This window comes from Paramormyrops kingsleyae, chromosome 25 (genome assembly GCF_048594095.1).
Source record: "Paramormyrops kingsleyae isolate MSU_618 chromosome 25, PKINGS_0.4, whole genome shotgun sequence".
NCBI classification, from domain to species: Eukaryota; Metazoa; Chordata; class Actinopteri; order Osteoglossiformes; family Mormyridae; genus Paramormyrops; species Paramormyrops kingsleyae.
Window position 1 is genome coordinate 5,135,884 of NC_132821.1, and position 7,483 is coordinate 5,143,366.

Sequence of the window (7,483 nt, forward strand, 5' to 3'; positions counted from 1 at the left end):
AATATATATGTCGTGGGGTTTCCTCCAGGTACTCCGGTTTCCCCCCACAGTCCAAAGACATGCTGAGGCTAATTGGAGTTACTGAATTGCCCATAGGTGTGCATGTGTGAGTGAATGGTGTATGATCGTGATAATAATAATAACAATAATGAATTTTATTTATAGTGCACTTTACATTTTACAAAGAAAATCAGTCTGGAGGAGACAAAGGCATGCACTAGTTTTTCTGCATCAGAAAAGGAAACGCCGGAGTTTAGCAATATTTCTGAGGTGGAAAAAGGAGATTTTGCAAATGTGCTTGATATGGCTTTTCAAAGGTGGGTTGAGGGTAAAAAATAACACCAAGGTTGGTGACTGTTTTAGAAAGGGAAATGTTCTGACCGGAGAAAGAGATACTGAAGATTTTTTGTTGTTGAATTTGATGTGGAGTGCCAATTTGAATTACTTCAGTTTTTGAGCTGTTAAGATGAAGGAAATTTTTCTCCATCCATGCCTGTGTCTCATCCAGACAGGTGGTGAGTGTGGGGGGAGAGGAAGGTGAAGATTTCGAAGGGGCTGATGAAGTGGGAGGGGCCTCAGACACATTGCTATCCAGCTTCAAGTAGAGCTGAGTATCATCGGCGTAGCAGTGGAATGAGACCCCGCAGCTGCTGATGATGCGCCCAAGTGGAGCCATGTACAGATTAAAAAGAATGGGCCCCAATACTGATCCCTGAGGAACACCACAGGTGATAGGATGGCTCAATGATTTAACATGTCCAATGGATACGAACTCAGATCTGTCTGTGAGGTATGACTTGAACCAATCCAGGGCAGTGCCAGTGAACCCTGCAAGGTGAAGGAGGATGTGGTGGTCAACTGTGTCGAAGGCTGCTGACAGATCCAGAAGGACGAGGGGAGAGGAGGAGCCGCGGTCTGCAGTGATCAATAGGTCATTTGTGACCCGGGCCAAGGCTGTTTCAGTGCTGTGTGCGGAGCGGAAACCATATTGAAATTTGTCCAGAATTTTATTGTCGTGTAGGTGTCCTTGAATATGAACTGAAACCAGAACTCTCAAAAGGAAGGGGAGATTGAAAATGGGTCTGTAATTTGCCAGGTCTTGAGGGTTCAGATTGGGCTTTTTAAGGAGGGGTTTGATTATGGCTGATTTCAGAGTGGAGGGAACATAACCAGACTGGAGGGATTGGTTGATGATGGTAGTAATAAGGGGGCAGAGGGAGGGCATATTTGCCTTGACCAGGACTGTTGGGAAGGGGTCAAGAGCGCATGTAGAGGGTTTCATGGCCCTAACAGCGGCCTCAACCTCCTTCACACAGACCTGAGGAAAGGAGCAAAAGAGGGAAGGGTTCCCTAGCAGTGTGTTGGCACCAGTGGTGGGTACAGTGAGGGGAGTTGCAAATGAAGAGCGGATTGTTAGGATCTTATTTTGAAAGAAGGAGATGAATTTATTACAGAGGTCATTAGTGGGGTCGGTGAGTGATGGTGTTCAAGGCTGGAGGAGATGAGTGATGGTAGAAAAAAGAGTTTTGGAGTTACTCGGGTTATTAGAGATTACGGATGAGTAAAAACGTGATCGAGCATCTTTGAGGGCCTATGCATATAGTTTGCGGTGTTGCTGGTAAGCTAGCTTGTGGACTAGCAGACCCGAAGCTAAAAAGCGTCTCTCAAGCGCTCGACTAGCTGCCTTTAGTTTCCTTAGCTCTGGTGTAAACCATGGAGCTGAGTGCAAAAAGGCAACTGTCCTCGTCGAGCAGGATAGGAAACAAGCATAACTACAGTTGTTTTTATGTTAATTACCAGAAATCTCACACCAGCCAGCTGACCAAAGCTGGCAACTTTGGTCAGCTGGCTGGTGTGAGATTTTCAATTTGAGACAAGTCTGTGTCACGTCCGGCTCGTACGATCCTCGTGTGTGCCACGCCCCCCTCATTGCCTCGTGTTAATTCCTGATTGTGATCACCTGTTGCTTGTTCAGTTCAGCCTGTCTGGTGTATTTAGTCCGTGTCTAAGTCCGTATGCGTGAGATCTGTCATTGTAATGTTACATATTGTTCGACGTTCCTTGCCATGTGCCTCTGTCTCCCTGAATAAACCCTTGTTTGTCCGTACTTACGACTGGACTTGCCTGCTTCTCCACTCGCCTGCTTGCCGAACCGTGACAGTCTGCACATACATTTACATTTATGTAAGTTTCATTACATTGAAAATATCGTTTACAGACTACCCGAACACCTTTGATGCAGCTAATTTTGGGTTTCTAGTAAAATAATATAGATTTGCAGTAAGATTTCTTCTGTGAGTGTGAGAGTCTGTAAACATGCGTGTCACACCAGATAAGTTGGCAATCCTGTAATTACCCTACACTGAAATGGCCTTTTAACATTTGTTTAAAATGTGACTTTATTGTAGCCTAGGCCTAGTTGAAGAATACCAAAAATATGAAACATGCAAATAAAATAAAATAAAGTAGATAGTTTGATAGAGATCATCGGTTGTAGGGTAGTTCTGTTTTGATATAGTGTAATTATGTATAAACACAGGCTTTCTAGCCTGTTTGTTTGCAATATTATAATAATTGACATATGACAAATTGTGTATACAGTTTAATGCACCCACATTTGAGTATAAATTCTTAGAATTGTCGAACTGTTAAACATGTTAAAAATGTTTTGTTAGACCATTGTAATGCAGATGTGGTTCAGTAGTTTTTGCCTAAGCCAGCCTTACAGCCTTAACAAGCCATACAGCTGCCCTGTGAAGAACAACAAGGTCTTAAGCTGGATGAGAAAGAACAGCCACATGTGACTGAAGATAAGGCATTTGATCCCCACCGCCCTCAAGAAGTACGGCAAGGCCAAAGAGTCCGTAAGTTAACGGAAAAGGGCCAAGAACTGCAGCAAGAACAAATAAAAAGACATGAACAGATTAGATTTAATTTAAACTATGAGAAGTGGAAGACTGTTGCTATAGATGCCAAGCGAGCTTTGAATGCTTGTTGTTCAAATGACCTGTTGCAGGAGCATGCTGCTAAGGTAGGAAAGGCCTCAATGGAGTTACATCTGATTTATGAAGATATACGTCATGTTCATACACCACACCAGGACACACGCCGTAGAATAGACACCTGTGAAGGAGTAACTAAGGAAATCATCGAAGCTGCAAAGTGCCATTCGGAAAACAATGATCAGGAAGAAGATTTCAGAAGTGTAAAGTCTTTTAAGCTACGACCTGCTACACAGAGCGTAGTCTCTGGCCATTCGAAACCTGACCATCTATCTCGTATTGGGTCAGTAATTAGCTCAAGCCTATCATCATTGAAGAGACAAGATGCAGCAGCTGAAGCAGTTGCCAATGAAACTACTCTAGAAATCCTTCTTGAGCAAGAGCAGCATTTTAAAGAATTGCAAAGACTTGAAGCTGAAGATAGGAGGCGGCAAGCTGAACAAGAGACTGCTGCTGCTCAGTTACGTGCCAAACAAGAAGCTGAAAATGCAGAGGGAAGACAGACATTAGAAGCCAAGCGCAGAGAGATACATCGACTAGAGACAATCATGAAATTAAAGGCTGCCAAAGCACGGCAGCAGGTATATGCACAGAGTGTATGCTCAGATGAAGGTATGGGTGAGTTACTGCATTACTGTGGTTCTCTGAGGATAAAGAAAGATGTCACACCTCAATACAACCCAAGGCAGCACTGTTCCACTCCACAAGCTGTAAACCATGAGAGAGAGATGGATAATGCCGCTTCTTTCAAAAAGATTTATGACCTAAAGTTCAAAAGCTTACGGGTCAAGAGTTCACTGGGGGGGCGGGGTTGGGGTGGAGCCAGGTGACGTTGTTACTTATTTGCATATGTTGGGAGAGGGGTGTTTTTAAAAAATTGTTTATTTATTTTTGTATTATTATTTTTATTTATTTTATTTTGACTAGTTTGGAGAGTGAAATGAAGTTTCAGTGAACTGTGTGCTTATGAGTGTGATTTGTCGGAATAGCCCCGTGTTATGAGGGTGATGGCTGACGGTGCTGAGCGCGGAGCTGAGCGGGTTGGTTACCTGATGGAGTGTGAGCGTATGCTGGGTCTGCCTGTAGCATGTAACATGAAAGATGTACAGATGTTTTAAAATGTAACATGAAAGTTTTTCAAAGTAAGATGTACAGATGTTTTAAAATGTAACATGAAAGTTTTTTGGAGTAAGATGTACAGATGTTTTAAAATGTAACATGAAAGTTTTTCAAAGATGTACAGATGTTTTAAAATGTAACGTGAAAGATGTACAGATGTTTTAAAATGTAAGATGCTCTGGTGTTTTATTTTCCAGACGCGTTATTGTTACGTGTATGCAGCGCAAGCCTGTTCGTACAAAGTTTTATGCATTCATTTTGCGAATCAGTTTTGAAATCTAATATGAACGTGGCTTTTATTTTTCAAAAACAAAGTTGTAAAAATTTTGTAGGCTTTCTATCAAAGGAGATTTTCTTAATTTAACATGAAGTTTTTTTTTTTCAAAGTTGCACAAGGGTTTTAAAATGTAATATTTTTCAAACTTGTACAAAAATGTTTGTGTACATTTATCAAATGAGTTTTAAAATGTAACATGTACAGGTGTTTTATTATTCAAAATAAAAGTTGTACATATCTTTTGTTATATGTATGCAGCATGGTCATGTTTTTAAAATGTACTAATTTTTGGGGGGTGGTGGGAATAAAGCGTATTTAAAGGGGTACCTCTCATGGAATCTACCAATCTTTACCAGCTTTTGAACCCTGAGCCACATGGGGACTGGGGCTTTGAACCGTGAGACTCGACACCTACGCATTAGATCCTTACTTCAGCAATGGTTCCCATGTACCCAGTGTAGGGTCAGGTCCATCGCAAGAGAATGTCTCCGCCGTGAAAGAACGATCCAGCAGCATTTTCTGTATCAACGAATCTGTAACCATTCTTTCCATTCATTATATGCTGACTTTTCCAAAATTGTTTTTTATCTGAAGCATAAAAAGCTGTAACTTCGAGTGCACCTGGTTAATAGCATTTTATTTTATAACAGTAGGAGCTTGTAAACTGCATTTAGCAGTCACATTAAAACACATTAAAAACTTAAGCAATAAAGCCTTAGTTATTTTTTATAAAGACGCCTTTTCAGTAAATGGTTTTCCTACAAGGTGACCCCGCGGCCTATGCTTAAGGCATCCGGGCGTCTGATTTGAGATGTTTACTGAGGATGGCACGTTAAGCTAACAGTAGTAACTGAGCTGCACCGTGTTTGACTCTTAATGAAACTTAGGCCTAATTCAACAGAACCAGTCGTCATCCACTTTGCAGTGAGATTTCTGAGCGAAAAGTGAACGAAGTTTCATTTTCTTTCTTTACTGTACGACCTATCGGTAAGCAAGGGAAATGGAGGCGGTAGTAACCTATACAGTTATTTATTCCTTCCATATGTATATAGCACCGCAGAATGTTTTGCACTTTTTGCACTATTTGTTTATTGTTTGTTGTGTGTTCTACATACATGTTTACACTGGAGGAACTGCTTTTATCCGCATTGTACATGTGTATAATGACAATAAAAAGGCATTCATTCATTCATAATATGTCAGACACAATGGCACTGAGCACGAGGGAGTCCGTGGTGCGGCGCGACGAGACACACGAGCTGCTAGCTGATGTAACGCTGCGGACGGTGGGGGCTCTGACGTTCTTAAGGTGCGGCTATCTATCCCCGAGACACTTTTAGCCAGGATCGTGTATATTTGCGCTTAATGCTGCTGTCAATGTCAGGGTTTTGTTGAGTCTTATAGGGAGCTGGCTAGCAGTTGTATCTGAATGTTTCCTGCCCGTAGAATACATGTTGCTATACTGTTCCTTTATTATATTCAAGTATTATTTTTGAAATCATTTAATGAAATAGGTAAATATCTCATCATTCATGACTGTGGTCCACCTGAGTGACATGAGGTAGTTAAATGATATGTGGCAGAACAAAGCACCAGTATGAAGTGGAGCAGTGGGTAGAATATACACTCACCTAAAGGATTATTAGGAACACCTGTTCAATTTCTCATTAATGCAATTATCTAATCAACCAATCACATGGCAGTTGCTTCAATGCATTTAGGGGTGTGGTCCTGGTCAAGACAATCTCCTGAACTCCAAACTGAATGTCAGAATGGGAAAGAAAGGTGATTTAAGCAATTTTGAGCGTGGCATGCTTGTTGGTGCCAGACGGGCCGGTCTGAGTATTTCACAATCTGCTCCGTTACTGGGATTTTCACGCACAACCATTTCTAGGGTTTACAAAGAATGGTGTGCAAAAGGAAAAACATCCAGTATGCGACAGTCCTGTGGGCAAAAATGCCTTGTTGATGCTAGAGGTCAGAGGAGAATGGGCCGACTGATTCAAGCTGATAGAAGAGCAACTTTGACTGAAATAACCACTCATTACAACCGAGGTATGCAGCAAAGCATTTGTGAAGCCACAACATGCACAACCTTGAGGCGGATGGGCTACAACAGCAGAAGACCCCACCGGGTACTACTCATCTCCACTACAAATAGGAAAAAGAGGCTACAATTTGCACGAGCTCACCAAAATTGGACAGTTGAAGACTGGATAAATGTTGCCTGGTCTGATGAGTCTCGATTTCTGTTGAGACATTCAAATGGTAGAGGCAGAATTTGGCGTAAACAGAATGAGAACATGGATCCATCATGCCTTGTTACCACTGTGCAGGCTGGTGGTGGTGGTGTAATGGTGTGGGGGATGTTTTCTTGGCACACTTTAGGCCCCTTAGTGCCAATTGGGCATCGTTTAAATGCCACGGCCTACCTGAGCATTGTTTCTGACCATGTCCATCCCTTTATGACCAGCATGTACCCATCCTCTGATGGCTACTTCCAGCAGGATAATGCACCATGTCACAAAGCTCAAATCATTTCAAATTGGTTTCTTGAACATGACAATGAGTTCACTGTACTAAAATGGCCCCCACAGTCACCAGATCTCAACCCAATAGAGCATCTTTGGGATGTGGTGGAACGGGAGCTTCGTGCCCTGAATGTGCATCCCACAAATCTCGATCAACTGCAAGATGCTATCCTATCAATATGGGCCAACATTTCTAAAGAATGCTTTCAGCACCTTGTTGAATCAATGCCATGTAGAATTAAGGCAGTTCTGAAGGCGAAAGGGGGTCAAACACCATATTAGTATGGTGTTCCTAATAATCCTTTAGGTGAGTGTATGTTGCTGTATATCTCAAATCTCAAAACCATATGACAACCTTAATCATAGCCCTAAGTCTATGACCACCATAGCAGTAACCTTAGCCCTTATTCTATCTCTAACACCAGCTATAACTCTAATCTTAAACACACCCTTAGTGCTTATGTAAACACGCTAAGCCTAAGTCTAATGGTAACTCTAATCCAACTGTAACCCTACTGAGTATGCCCTATCGAGTGCACACAACAAAGTGTACA